At 38.8% G+C, this 15,028-nt stretch overlaps 1 long non-coding RNA gene across 1 annotated transcript in view; it reads left to right on the forward strand.

Annotated features, from left to right (window-relative positions):
• The window catches only part of LOC104846213 (uncharacterized), a 73,468-nt gene that overhangs the window by 30,986 nt on the left and 27,454 nt on the right, over positions 1-15,028 (forward strand). Inside the window, exon 2 of the long non-coding RNA XR_775819.2 lies at positions 11,042-11,189. This is a non-coding gene — a long non-coding RNA (uncharacterized LOC104846213). The remainder of the gene's footprint in view (positions 1-11,041; positions 11,190-15,028) is intronic.

The raw sequence follows: 15,028 nt of genomic DNA on the forward strand, positions 1-15,028 counted from the left end.
AGCTGATATTTGACAAAGCCCAGGGTCAGTTAATTGGGGAAAAGATAGTCTTTTTAACAAATGGTGCTGGCATAACTGGATATCCATTTGCAAAAAAATGAAACAGGACCCATACCTCACACCATGCACAAAAACTAACTCCAAGTGGATCAAAGACCTAAACATAAAGACTAAAACGATAAAGATCATGGAAGAAAAAATAGGGACAACGTTAGGAGCCCTAATACAAGGCATAAACAGAATACAAAACATTACCAAAAATGACGAAGAGAAACCAGGTAACTGGGAGCTGCTAAAAATCAAACACCTATGCTCATCTAAAGACTTCACCAAAAGAGTAAAAAGACCACCTACAGATTGGGAAAGAATTTTCAGCTATGACATCTCTGACCAGTGCCTGATCTCTAAAATCTATATGATTCTGTTAAAACTCAACCACAAAAAGACAACCCAATCAAGAATTGGGCAAAGGATATGAACACATACTTCACTAAAGAAGATATTCAGGCAGTTAACAGATACATGAGAAAATGCTCTCGATCATTAGCCATTAGAGAAATGCAAATTAAAACTACGATGAGATTCCATCTCACTCCAACAAGGCTGGCATTAATCCAAAAAACACAAAATAATAAATGTTGGAGAGGCCGCGGAGAGATTGGAACTCTTATACACTGCTGGTGGGAATGTAAAATGGTACAACCACTTTGGAAATCTATCTGGTGTTTTCTTAAAAAGTTAGAAATACTACTACCATACAACCCAGAAACCCCAGTTCTTGGAATATACCCTAGAGAAATAACCGCCTTCACATGAACAGATGTATGCACACCCATGTTCATTGCAGCTCTGTTTACAATAGCAAAAAGCTGGAAGCAACCAAGGTGTCCATCAACGGATGAATGGTTAAATAAATTGTGGTATATTCACACAATGAAATACTACGCATCGATAAAGAACAGTGAGGAATCTGTGAAATATTTCATAACTTGGAGGAACCTGGAAGGCATTATGCTGAGTGAAATTAGAGGCAAAAGGACAAATATTATATAAGACCACTATTATAAGATCTTGAGAAATAGTATAACCTGAGAAGAACACATACTTTTGTGGTTAAGGCGGGGGGGGAGGGAGGGAGGGGGGAGAGGGTTATTTACTGCTTAGTTAGTAGATAAGAACTACTTTAGGTGAAGGGAGGGACAATACTCAATACACAGAAGGTCAGCTCAACTGGACTGGACCAAAAGCAAAAAAGTTTCCGGGATAAACTGAATGCTTCAAAGGTCAGCGGAGCAAGGGTGGGGGTTTGGGGACTATGGCTGAAGGGGACTTCTAAGTCAATTGGCAAAATAATTCTATTATGAAAACATTCTATATCCCACTTTGAAATGTGACGTCTGGGGTCTTAAATGCTAACAAGCAGCCATCCAAAGAAAAAAAAAAATTTTTTTTTTTTTTTTTTAAACGAGCGGCCATCTAAGATGCATCAGTTGGTCTCAACCTACCTGGATCAAAGGAGAATGAAGAACACCAAGGTCACACGATAACAATGAGCCCAAGAGACAGAAAGGGCCACATGAACCAGAGACTTACATCATCCTGAGACCAGAAGAACTAGATGGTGTCCGGCCACAACCGATGACTGCCCTGACAGGGACCACAACAGAGAACCCCTCAGGGAGCAGGAGATCAGTGGGATGCAGACCCCAATTTCTCATAAAAAGACCAGACTTAATGGTCTGACTGAGACTAGAGGAATCCTGGCGGTCATGGTCCCCAAACCTTCTGTTGGCCCAGGACAGGAACCATTCCCTAAGACAACTCTTCAGACATGGAAGGGACTGGACAATGGGTTGGAGAGAGATGCTGATGAAGAGTGAGCTACTTGTATCAGGTGGACATCGAGACTGTGTTGGCATCTCCTGTCTGGAGGGGAGATAGGAGGGTAGAGACGGTTAGAAACTGGCAAAATGGTCACGAAAGGAGAGACTGGAGGGGCTGACTCATTAGGGGAAGAGTAAGTGGGAGTATGGAGTAAGGTGTGTATAAGCTTATATGTGAGAGACTGACTTGATTTGTAAACGTTCACTTAAAGCTCAATAAAAATTATTAAAAAAAAAAAAGCCAATCACATCAAATAAGTCACGGCTTTTTTTTTTGTCACAATTTGCTAAGTGACGTTAATTATGGTCCTTGTTAAACACATTGGTAAAGGCTGTATACAGTGTACATAATCGAAGATGCACTATTTATATTTACAAAGATACCTGCCAGTTTATTACGATAGAATTATACAGTGCCTGAAAAAGGTGAAACATCTCACACAGCATTGTAATCAATACAGTTTCAAGCAGGAAATGTTCCTTATTTGATCACGATTGCAATAATTACATGAAAATTCTTATAAAAACACTAATGCTCTTCAGGAAATTGATGCATTTTCTACGCACTACAGGTTAAGGCAATAAAAAAATGCATTCCTGATAACTGGAAGTCTTGACAATGTCAATTAAAGCTGTCTGATGCTAGTTTTTGTTCTCCGTCACATCCTCAAAGTTCTGTCTGAATAACTAGTTTGTGCATAATTTTATTTTTAAAGGCAAAAAAGCATTAGTAGCTAAAAAGAGTTGAGAGTGGAAAATACATATATATATATTTAAATGCCAACTTTCAAGAACAAGTAAAATCATGATTTTCATAGAGATATAAAATGCGCACGTTTAAAGATTTTATTTAATTCATTAATTAAATGAGGGACCTGGCATGACGTTACAGCAGTTCAAAGGGAGAATCCAAAGAACAGACAATTTTATTGATTAGGAATATTTAAATGAATATGCAAATGAAGATAGAAGTGGCCTCTTCCACAGTGAAAGAGGAAAGTAAATTGAACCTCCACCATATAGAATTTACATGCCTGTTGTTATTAGGTGCTGTTGAGTTGATTTTCAACCCATAGCGACTCCATGTGACAGAGTAGAACTGTCCCATAGGGTTTTCTAGACGACTCCATGGAAGAAAGACCTGGCAATCTGCTCCCATAAAGTTTGTTGCTATTGTTGTTAGGTTGGTTCCGATTCATGGCAATCCTGTGTAAGACAACGAAATGCTGCCCGGTCCTGCACCATCCTCACAATAATTATGCATGAGCCCGTTCTTGCAGCCACTGTGTCAGTCCGTCTTGTTGAGGGTCTTCCTCTTTTTTGATGACCTCCTACTTTACCAAGCATGATGTCTTTCTCCAGCGACTGGTCCCTCCTGATAACATATCCAAAGTATGTGAGACGAAGCCTTGCCATTCTTGCTTCTAAGGAGCATTCTGGCTGTACTTTTTCCAAAACAGATTTGTTTCTTCTTTCGGCAGTCCATGGTACATTGGGCTAATCTACTGCAAAAGACCTCTTTAAAGTATTAAAAAGCAAAGATGTTATTGTGGGAACTAAGGTGCACCTAACCCAAGCCATGATATTTTCAATTGCTTCATATGCGTGCAAAAGAGGGACAGTGAATAAGGAAGACTGAAGAAGAATCGATGCCTATGGTGTTGGTGAAGAATATTGAATATACCATAGACTGCCCGTAAAGATTACAGGCTAGGATACCCCATATGGCAATCCTACTCTGTCACATGGGTAGAAAATCTACTCAATGCACCTAACAACAGCAGTCTTTATAGGAGCAGATGCCAGGTCTTTCTCGCTCAGGCTGCTGGGTGGGTTCAAGCCAAGTGCTTAACCATTGCACCATGTTCCTAGAGGCAAGAATATTTTGCATTGCTTAGTTTTCTACAATAAAGATTGTTGTTATTAGTTGCCTTTGAGTGGATTCCAACTCATGATGACCCCATGTGTGTAGAATAGAAGTGCTCCATAGGGTCTTCAAAGCTGTGACCTTTTGGAAGCAGATCACCAAGCCATTCTTCCAAGGTACCTCTGGGTAGGTTCAAATCACCAGCCTTTCGGCTAGTAGTCAAGCACTTAATTGACTGTGTCATCTAGGCACTCCTTAGTGAGCCTAACCTCTTGGTACACACGCTGTGTAGTCCCCCTCCTCCCCCACCCAGTGTATCAGGGTTGGTCTGTATACCCATCCAATATAGTAGAAGTGACAGTGTGCAAATTCCAAGGCTTGGTCATAAGATATATTGCTGCTTCTATCGTGATTTCTTGGATTGTCTGCTCTGAGGGAAACGACTGTCATGTTGTGAGGACACACAAGCAGCCCTATGAAAAAGGCTAACTGAAACTCAGTCTAAGCTGCGCAAGTGGCCACCCACCCAACCAAACCAAACCTGTTGCCTTCAAGTTGATTCTGACTCACAGCGACCCTGTAGGACAGAGTAGAACTGCCTGAGATCTATTTCTTAGCTTCCCTGGCAGGTGGGTTTATCTTTCTAAGTTCTTGGCAGCAGAAGGGGTATGTGTAACTTGTGGCTCTTGCCTTTAAAAAAGAATTTCTCAATCTTTTCTTCATTATCTTTCCTGCAAGGAGCATTTTTAGACTTTTTTTTTTTTTTTGCTAATTGCCCACACCCTTGAAATTTTAATAACCACAAATAAATACTGTTATGTCTGTTTATGCATTGTATATGTATATCTGCATTATCCATAAAAAGACTAAAACTACCCCAAACCAGCATTTGCCCCCTTGGGGGCGATATTACCCTGTTGAGAATGCATGCTTTAAAAGGACAGAGTGTGCTCTTCTTTCTGTCTCCCTTTTGATGGGCTGAAATGCAGACTTGTGTGGTGAGCTAACTTCAACCGCGAAGACCGGGGAAACACGAGCAACAAGACAGAAGGAACCTGGAGGCCTAGACAACATCACAAAGCAGAGCTGGTAGCCCTTGTCTAGAAAGTTGATTGAGAAAAAAAAACTTTAAGAGCTCGACTGTGAACCAAAAAGTCGGAAGTTCAAATCCACCAGCTGCTCCTTGGAAACCCTACGGGGCAGTTCTGCTCTGTCTTATAGGGTCGCTATGAGTTGGAATCAACTCGATGGCAACAGGTTTGGTTTTTTTAGTTTGTTTTGGAACCTTTGTTTCAACAGCATAGCCTGTGTTGTAACAAATAAGGTCCCTGGGTGGTGCAAACGGTTTGCACTCAACCACTTAACATAAAATGGGACTTGGGGAGAAAGGCCTGGTGATCTGTTTCTGTAAATATTGCAGCTAAGAAAACCTTACGGAGCAGTTTTACTCTGTCACACGTTGGGTTGCCATGAGTCAGAATCGACTCAATGGCAGCGAATTTATTTATTTTTTTTTTTGGTTTGGTCTTAAAAACTGCTGAGCTTTAAAAAAAATGCTCTTCTTTTACTTATATGTCAACCAGACCTGTTTATATTCTAGAAATATCTGCAAATGCCTTATGATTGCCAGTACTAGGAATTGTATAAATATTAACATTACTTGATCCAAAATTTGGGCACCTCTAAGAGATTAAAAAAAAATTTATTTTTTTAAGAGATATATATATATTTTTAAGTGATATTTTGGAGCCCTAGCGGTGCAGTGGTTAAGAGCTGCTTAACCAAAAGGTTGGCAGCTCGAATCCAATCGACTTGACGGCAATGGGTTTTATTAAGTGATATTCACAATCACTTAACCACGATGTTACCATGGTTTATCTGGTTGCAAATATTCCAAGTTTGCAATAGAGTAGTTTTGTTTGTTGGGTTTTTTGTAACCAGTAGTTTTGAAACAGTAGAGTGTACTAAGAGTACACACAGGATCTTCTCTAAATTCAGTTCCCTCAGGGGTAAAATTGGTCTAATAATAGTACGTAATAGATTAGATGAGATCATTGTAAATTACTGAACATACTACCTAATTTGTGCTAAGTGCCAATACATGGTAATTACTATTAATACAATGAACATTTCTAGGTACATTTGAGAAACTTGAAAAGAGTCTGTTGTTAAAAATTTAATTCTCAAAAAATTCAATAAAATGATAGTGTAAAGGAATAAATAAGGATAAACGAGAGTGGAAAAGGAAACCACAGAGATTTCAAACTTTTAGAACATTAAAAGTTGCCTTAGAACAGTGGTTCTCAAAGTGTGATCCCTTTGGCAGCAGCAGCGTCAACGGGGAATTTGTTGGAAATGAAAGCCTCACACCTACTGAATCAGAAGCTCTAGGGGTGAGGCCCAGCAATCTGTTTTAACAAGACCTTCAGGAGATTCCGACGTATGTTAATGTTTGAACTGCACTTCCTTAGCAGAATGGAGATTCTCTTGAAAAGTAAGCCAGTTCCCCAACACCCCCTCAGCCCCCAGTATCTGCAGGCACCAAGTGCCAAAGAAGGCAGGGGTATCCCATCATCTTGAGGTAACAACAATTAACACTCTGGTTGTCACCTTTTATGCATATATTTAATTTTACAGATACAAGATCATATTGACACTTAGAAGTTTTTTTATTGTGGTAAAATACATGCAACATAAAATTTGCAATCGTAACCATTTTAAGTATGTATTTCAGAAGCATTAATTATAATGTTGTGTAGCCATCACTGTTATGTTTCCAAAACTTTTCCACCATCACTGATGCTTTCTAATAGTTCCTTTTTTATTTATCTATCTTTTTTCCTGTTCCACATTCCCCTATAACCAATGTTAGCATTGTAATATATGTATATTTCCATACTTTTCTTCATGCTCATATAGATTATATATAGATACAATGCACAGAGGTTTTTCTCTTTTTTAGAAATTTAACTAATCAAGTTTTCTATTACTTCTTGAGTCATTTTTATAATTTATATTTTTTAAAGAAATCATTTGTTTTCTTCAGGTTTTTAAATTTGTTGACATGGACTTGCATATATAATATTCATTTGCAATTTAATCTCTTTGATATCAACTTTATTTCTGATTTTATATTTTTGTTCAAACCTTTACCCATGTCCTACTTCACCAAAATCAGAATTTGTCTGTTTTACTGTTCTTTCAAAAAACAAGTTTTAGAGTTTATATATTTTGCTGTTATTTTTTAAATTTATCTCAGGTTTATTTTATCGTTATTAAAGGAGCCCTAGTGGTGCAGTGGTTAAGCGATTGGCTGCTAACTGAATGCTGGGCATTTTGAACCCACCAGTCATGCAAGGGGAGAAAGATGTGGCAGTCTGCTTCTGTAAAGATCACAGCCTTCGAAATCCTATGAGGCAGTTCTGCTCTGCCCTGTAGGGTCCCTGTGAGTTGGTATCAATTCAATGGCAATGGGTTTGGTTTTGGATATCTTTATTTAAAGACCCTCTTCTTTTTTTTTTTGGTTCTTATTCTTTTTCTTTATTATGAATAATAATTCCTTCACTAAAAAAAAAAACAAAACAAAATAACTTTATTTAATGATGAAGGCATTTATACCTCTAGAATTTCTTGTGAGGACTACTTTAACTCCTAGGTCAATATTCCATTGGTTTTGGTCAAAATTTTTCTCCATATCATCACTTTCTAGATGGTTTGTGATTTCAGTTCTGATTTTTTTCTTTGATCCAACAGTTATTTAGGGACACTTTGTTTATTTCCTTTTTGTTATGATTTTTAAAAATCTTTTTTATTATTTGTAATTTTATTGAACGATTAGAGAATATGGCATATAAAATTTCCACTTTAAAAATTTTTTGATCTGTTGTTTATTTTAAATGACATAGTTTCTTGAGCATTTTTAATCTGCAGGTTTTTCACTTTTCATAGGGAAGAATGACATTGCTAATTTCTTCTCAGATAGGCAAGCAGAATTTCTGCCATGTGGCACTAGTTTTTTTTTTTTTTTTTTTTTTTTTTTTATGGAAGGGTTAGGAGGCCATTGGTGGCTCAGCGGTGGAATTCACGTCTTCCATGCAGGAGATCTAGGTTTGCTTCCGGGCCAAGGCCCTTCACTCTCAGCCACCACCTGTGTGTCATTGGAGCCTTGCATGTTGCTACAATGCTGAACATGTTTCAGTGGAGCTTCCAAACTAAGAAGACTAGGAAGAAAGGCCTGACAATCTACTTGTGAAAATCAGCCACTGAAAGCCAGCCGTATGGGTCAGAGCATCTGACCTGTAACAGGTCATGAGGACGACACAGGACCTGGCAGCATTTCACTCCCTGGTGCATCCTTCGTGCGTGTGATCTCCATAAGCCAAGGTGGCCTCGACAACAGCTAATGATGTGTAAGAGTTATGACGCAAACCAGCTACAGAGACAGGATGAGAGTTTTTCTTCCCAGGAGTTTTTTTAATTTATTTTTTTTCCTCTACAGGCTTAGTTTAGAAGAGAGAGTATCCCCGTTTGGAACTCTGTTTTGATTAGTATAAAGACATTTTGAATGACAAAAAGTTAGGAGACCGAAGCCATTAAAAATAAAAAGCAAAAACAAAAAACAGGCTTTTTGGAAGAAACTGGGTGTTCTAGGAAGTTGGCCAAAGTTTGGTAGAAGGCTGCTAAGCCCCAGCCAAAAAAAAAAGGGGGAGGCCTTTTTGTTGAAAAGAGTTTGCTGTTTGCTTTGCTAGTTTTACTAAGAATATAGACTGATGTTGGTAGAATTTAAATCTCATGATGCTTAGAGGGAGGTGATTGAGGCAAGATGTTCCAAAGTGATGGGCTGTGGACCATTTGCTCTTCACAGTGTTTTAAAAGTTTTTGAATTAGTTACCAACACTTTAAAACAAACCAATTTCACAAACACACACACATGCACTCAAGTCCGAATTTCCAGGGTTTAAGTGTTAGTAGTCATTTATCCATTGTACTTGTGCTGCTGTTTTTCCACTGGATTTCAGAAGGAAGGGAAGTATATTTTGGGTCCAGTTTTCTCCCAAAAGTGGGGAAAGAAAGAGTTCCTTTAATTCTTTTAAAAAAAAAAAAAGTTTTTTGGATTTTTTTTTTTTTTGGTAGAAGTGAAGGAAAAAGCAAAAATTCAATGAATATAGTAATTATCACCATGAATTGGATACTAGGACTTGAACTTCAGATAGTTCAAGGCTTTGCATAACACCCTGATCTCCCATATGTAGTTTAAAGGCTAAATATAATATAATATATATATATATATATATATATATATATATATATATAAAATCTGTTAAAAGAAACCAATCTGTACATATCATCCAAGGGAGAATCTTTGCCTCAGTTTACCAGTAAGGAATGGCTCAAAGATTTGGGTTTTTTGGTTGATATTACAGCCAATCTAAATACTGCAGATATTTCTTTACAAGGGTGTTCATAAGCAGTGCCACATTTATATGATTGATTTCTCTCATTTCTAGCAAATATGTGTTTTGGGGCAAATTTTTTTGAGGGGGGCAGCAAGGAATAATCTGGATCACTTTCCTATGCTGAAATTGGTTTCCAGATATAAAAATTATGGCCTTAACTTCTTTCCCAAAATTGTGGAATTTAAAACAACGGTTCTTTGGTTTTATAGTTTATAAAAATGAACTAACGTTTCTTAATAACAATAATATGAATTGTTGTTGTTGTGTGCCATTGAGTCAATTCTGACTTATGGGCACCCTACAGGACAGAGTAGAACTGCCTCATAGGGTTTTCAAAGCTGTAATCTTTATGAAAGCAGACTGCCACATCTTTCTCTTGCCGGGCCGCTGGTGGGTTCCAACTGCCAACCTTTTGCTTAACAGCCAAGCACTTAACTAAGGTGCCACCAACTTATACCAAACCAAACCCAGTGAGTTGATTCTGACTCATAGTGACCCCACAGGGCAGAGTAGAACTGCCCCATAGAGTTTCCAAGATTGTAATCTTTATGGAACAGGCTGTCACATCTTTCTCCTGAGCAGCTGAGAGCTTAAACATTGAGCCACCAGGGCTCCTTAGTGCACCACCAGGACTCCTTAATAATATGAATACCCAGTGCCGTTGAGTCGATTCTGACTCATGGCGACCGTATAGGACAGAGTAGAACTGCCCCATAGAGTTTCCAAGGAGCACCTGGCGGATTCAAACTGCCATCCCTTTGGTTGCAGCTGTAGCACTTAACCACTACGTCACCAGGGATTCCAATAATATGAATAAAAATAGAGAGCTACAAATGAAAGCACCAAAAACTACGTATTGTAATACTGGGCACCAGAATCCTACAAATACTTCCAGAGTAATTGCCCTAAATTTAAAAATCACTATGCAAAAATTTCATCTTTGTTTGAAAGTGTTTGCGTTTAAGGGGAGTGATTTTCTATGATGAAACTCAGTTAAAAAAAATTTGCTGTTCTTCGTTCAAGGATCCAGGCCTGAATTCTGTACACATTGCATGCAGTTCTAAAAACAAGGCCTCACGCTGAGATTTTGGTACAGGAAAGGGTGCTAGGTTTTTGGTTTTAGATCCAAGATGTTAGGAGCTATAAGAAAAACTTAATAGTAATAAAGTGTTCCTTTTTTTATGTGTATTTTTTCAGTTTCAAGTGTATAATTTCTAATATCATACATGCTTGTATTATGTCACATGTCTGAATCACACAGTTCATTAAAAATAATGTTTGATCCTATTTCTGGAGTTTGATTTTTCTTTTATTTTGCTCACTTTAACTGTTTAGGTTACCAGCTTGGCCCTTACAGGTATTTGAGTTTGTGACCTTTATAGGTGAAAAGTAAAATCTCAGCTATACCCTCGGGCGAGATTGCTGTGAAAATATGGCAACCACTTTGTTCTAACGGACCTTATACTGTTACCAGTTGCCCTTAACTTAAGCACTAAACATTTTCATGGTGGTTTGCTTCATGATGACGGTTCAAGGAGGTGAATGTTGAAAATTCCTTCTTATTTAATCTCAACATTGTAAATACATATTAGACTGCCCCATATCATGTAACAAGATTTTTTTCCCTTCGCGCATCCTGCATCTCCCAAAGAATCCTCAGTGGACAATTCTCTGAAAGCTTCAGGGCAAACCATTTAAAAACTAACACCCACAAGCTGTTTAGACATGTAACTGTGTTTGGACATGAAGCGTTCAGGTGAAGACCCAGAGTCTGTGTTTTCTTTTGCAATAACTCCTGAGTTTCTGTTGTCTGATTGCCATTTTTGGTTTAACAGATGTCTGCAGTCTATGAGAAGCTGCTTTGTCCTCCCCTCTCCCTGGCAGTGCTATCCTCACCCTGGCTCGGATGCAGTTATGGCTCTGCCCTTCAATTGCTTGCTGTGTGTTGCCTTTTCGTAGAATTATAGACCATAAAGACTCTAGGTAAGCTTTTGACCACAGAATTTTTTTTTTTTCTCTAAAGTTCCCAGGCTCTCCCAAGGAAAACAAAGAGAAGGGGAATGGAAAATGTTTTTCTAAACCTTAAATACTTTGTAGGTACTGAATTATTACTATTAATACATCCTTTTTTTTCCTCCCTAAAGTTGAGTGTCTGTTGGGGTGTTTTCAGGTTCATTTTGGTGAATGTTTCAGGAAAAAATGTATTTATATAAAGAAATGACAATACCAAAGGGTAAAATGTTTACCTTCCACTCTTCACATTTCTCTTTGTTTCCTTTTGATTCTCTAAATGAATAATTTCTTTTATAAGGACCAGCACAAAGCTGGTTCCTATGAGCCAGAGGTTAAAGATGTCCCAAATGTCCAAATTTTCCAAGCTGCTGTACCATTCTATCATCTAACATCAGCTATTCCCTGTCACCTCAGCACTCTCCCTCCTGCCTTTGGGTTCCCTAATTTGCTACAAAGTCTCATAGAACTCATGATCCAAAATGTATAAAGGAATTGGCTCATGCAGTTGTGGAGGCTGGCAAGTCCCAAATTCATGGGTCAGGTGTAGATGTTACCCTGGCCCTCAGTCTCTCCACACAGGCACTCAGCTTTCTTGCTCCGTGGACCGGGAAGCCAGCTGAGCCATCTCCTATGGGTCTCCTGCCGATTTCTCCTTCCTTAATGGTGGTGGGCTCTTCTCTTTCCCACCTCTGGGGTGTCTCATTTCAAGCTCAGCGGGATGGCAAAACTGACCAATCCCCTTACCATGAAAAAAAAAAAAAACCTTTGCCGTTGAGTCAATTCCGACTCATAGTGACCCTACAGGACAGAGGAGAACTGCCCCATAGAGTTTCCAAAGAGTACCTGGTGGATTCGAACTGCCAGTCCTTTGGTTAGCAGCCATAGCACTTAACCACTACACCACCAGGATTTCCGACCAATCCCTTTCCCCAAACCAAACCTATTGCTGTCAAGTCAATTCCGACTCCTAGCAAGTCTATAGGACAGAGTAGAACTGCCCCATAGAGTTTCCAAGGAGCACCTGGCAGATTCAAACTGCTGATCCTTTGGTTAGCAGCCATAGCACTTAACCACTATGCCACCAGGGTTTCCCGAATCTCCTTAGTGGATCACAATTACCCTATCACGTAGTCCCACCCAGTCATGTGGGAGGAAATTACAAGACCATGGCTAGAAAGGCCACACAAAAAGCAATCCATTACACTGCATTCTTATTTGGAGTCAGATAGGTATAATGGGAGGTATGTTTCTGAATGCTGCCTTCAGCGGTTCTCCAAGTGTGCTTCCTGGACCAGCAGCATCGGCATCACCAGGGAACCTCTTGGAAATGTTAAATCTTGGACTCCAACCCAGACCTACTGAATCAGAACTCTATTGGGTGGTGGGGTGGACAGCAACCTGTGTTTCAACAAGCCCTTTGGGTGATTCTGATGCACGCTAAAGTCTGAACATCATTGCTTTATGTAACTTGAATTAGACCTATATTGAAATTGTACGTGGATACCTATAAAAGTTCTCAAACTCCTTCAGCATCTTCTGTTGTTTTGGAAGACTGGGATAAAGTGTAGACTGTGTGATGAACTGTGGGCCTTTACCCTAGCTGGTTAGAGCTTTGTGGTAGTTACCATAAGCTGATCTACTTAATTGTGCTCATGCAGAACCTGTACAAAGATCAAGAGGCAGAACAAGGGGATACAAGATTTAAAATTAGAAAAGATGTGCAGGAGATTTGTATCCTTTCACCTTACCTATTCAGTCTATCTGCTGAGCAAATACTCTGAGAAGCTGGACTATGTAAAGAAGAACATGGCACCAGGATTGGAGGAATACTCATTAACAACCTATGAAATGCAGATGACGCAACTTGGCTTGCTGAAAATGAAGATTACCTGAAGCACTTACTGATGAGGGTAAAAGACCTTCAACAGGGATTACACCTGAATGTGAAGAAAATGGAAATCCTCACCATTGGGCCCATAGACAACATTATGATAAATGGTGAAGATATTGAAGTTGTCAAGGATTTCATTCTACTTGTATCAACCATCAACGCTCATGGAAGCAGCAGTCAAGATATCAAACAACTTATTACATTGGGCAAATCTGTGGCAAAAGACCTCTTTAAAATTTTAAAAAGCAAAGCTGTCACTTTGATAACTAAGGTGCACTTGACCCAAGCCACGATATTTTCAATCAGCTCATAGTATGTAAAAGTTGGATAACGGAAAAAGACCTAAGAAGAATTGACACATTCAAGTTGTCATGTTGGCAAAGAATATTGAATATACCATGGACTTCCAGAAGAATGCACATATCAGTCTCGGAGGAAGTATGTCCAGAATGTTCCTCGGTAGCATTGGGAGACTTTATCTTGCTTACTTTGGACGCATCATCAGGAGGGACCCATCACTGGAGAAAGACATCATGTTTGGTAAAGTAGAGGTCAGCAAAAAAGGAGACCCTCCATGAAATGGATTGATGCAGTGGCTGCAACAATGGCCTCAAACATGGCAATAATTGTGAAGATGGCATAGGACTGGGTAACATTTCATTCTGATATACATAGGGTCATCATGAGTCAGGACCCACTCAGATGGCACCTAACAACAACCTTCGTCAGACTGCCTTGAATGACAAGAACTAATTGTTGAGGTAATGGATGAGCCGGAGCTGCCTTAGGCATTTCCAGAAGTCATTTAGCTCTGTCCTCACAGAAACTATGGAGCAGAAGGGAACCTAGGTTTTGAGACATGGCCTAGAGCAATTATTCTCGTCTTGGTTACTTAATGTGAGTAACTCACTGGGGGAAAAAAAAAAAAACTCTGAGTAGGTACCATTCAGATTAAATTTTACACACTTTCTTAGTCAAGTTATCTATATTTTGCACAGCCTTTCTATGTAATTTCAATCTAATTTTTTACTGAACAATTTAGGTTTTAGTATAAACAATGTTATTTTAAAGAGTTTTACTGTAAACTTCTTTATGTACATAGCTTTTCTCATTTATTTGAATTGTTTCCCTAATATTCCTTAATACTAATATATTTCTGGGAGCTAATACATAAGAACATAGAGAGATTTTTATACTTCCCGGTAAGGAATATGATAAGGAGTATAAATATGAATTTTATCATTTTTCTTTATTTTATTTTAGTAGGTATTAAATGGTACTTTCTTTTTATAACTTTTTTTTCTTTTTTTGATGATTACCAAGGCTGAACACGTTTCTACATGTTTATTTCCTGTATGTATTTCCTTGGACTTCATCTATTTGCGAGTTTTCTAGATATAAAATTATATACATATAATTTCTATATATTATTTCATGACACTGGTTCCATTTACCTTGTTTTTTTTTTTTTTTAAACTCTACCGTAGTTGGGATTATAGAAACCCTTGTTACAAAAAGGAGCCCTCATGGTTAAAGCACTGAGCTGCTAACCAAAAGGTTGGCGGTTTGAACCCACCAGCTGCTCCGAGGGAAACAGATGTGGCAGTCTTCTTCTGTAAAGATTACAGCCTTGGAAACTCTATGGGGCAGTTTTACTCTGTCCTTTAGCATCACCATGAGTTGGAGTTGACTGGACAGCAGTGGGCTTGGTTTTTGGTTTTTGAGTGTTGCGAAGAGTTAACACACTTGGCTGCTCACAGAAAGTTGGACTTTTGAGTCCACCAAGAGGCGCCTTAAGAAAAGACGTGGCCGCTGAAAACCCTGTGGAGCACAGTTCTACTCTGGCACATGTCGGGTGGCCCTGAGTCGGAATTGACTTGATAGCAGCTGGTACTGTAGTTAGAATAGAGCTGAGTTT

This window comes from Loxodonta africana, chromosome 15 (assembly GCF_030014295.1).
Source record: "Loxodonta africana isolate mLoxAfr1 chromosome 15, mLoxAfr1.hap2, whole genome shotgun sequence".
NCBI lineage: Eukaryota > Metazoa > Chordata > Mammalia > Proboscidea > Elephantidae > Loxodonta > Loxodonta africana.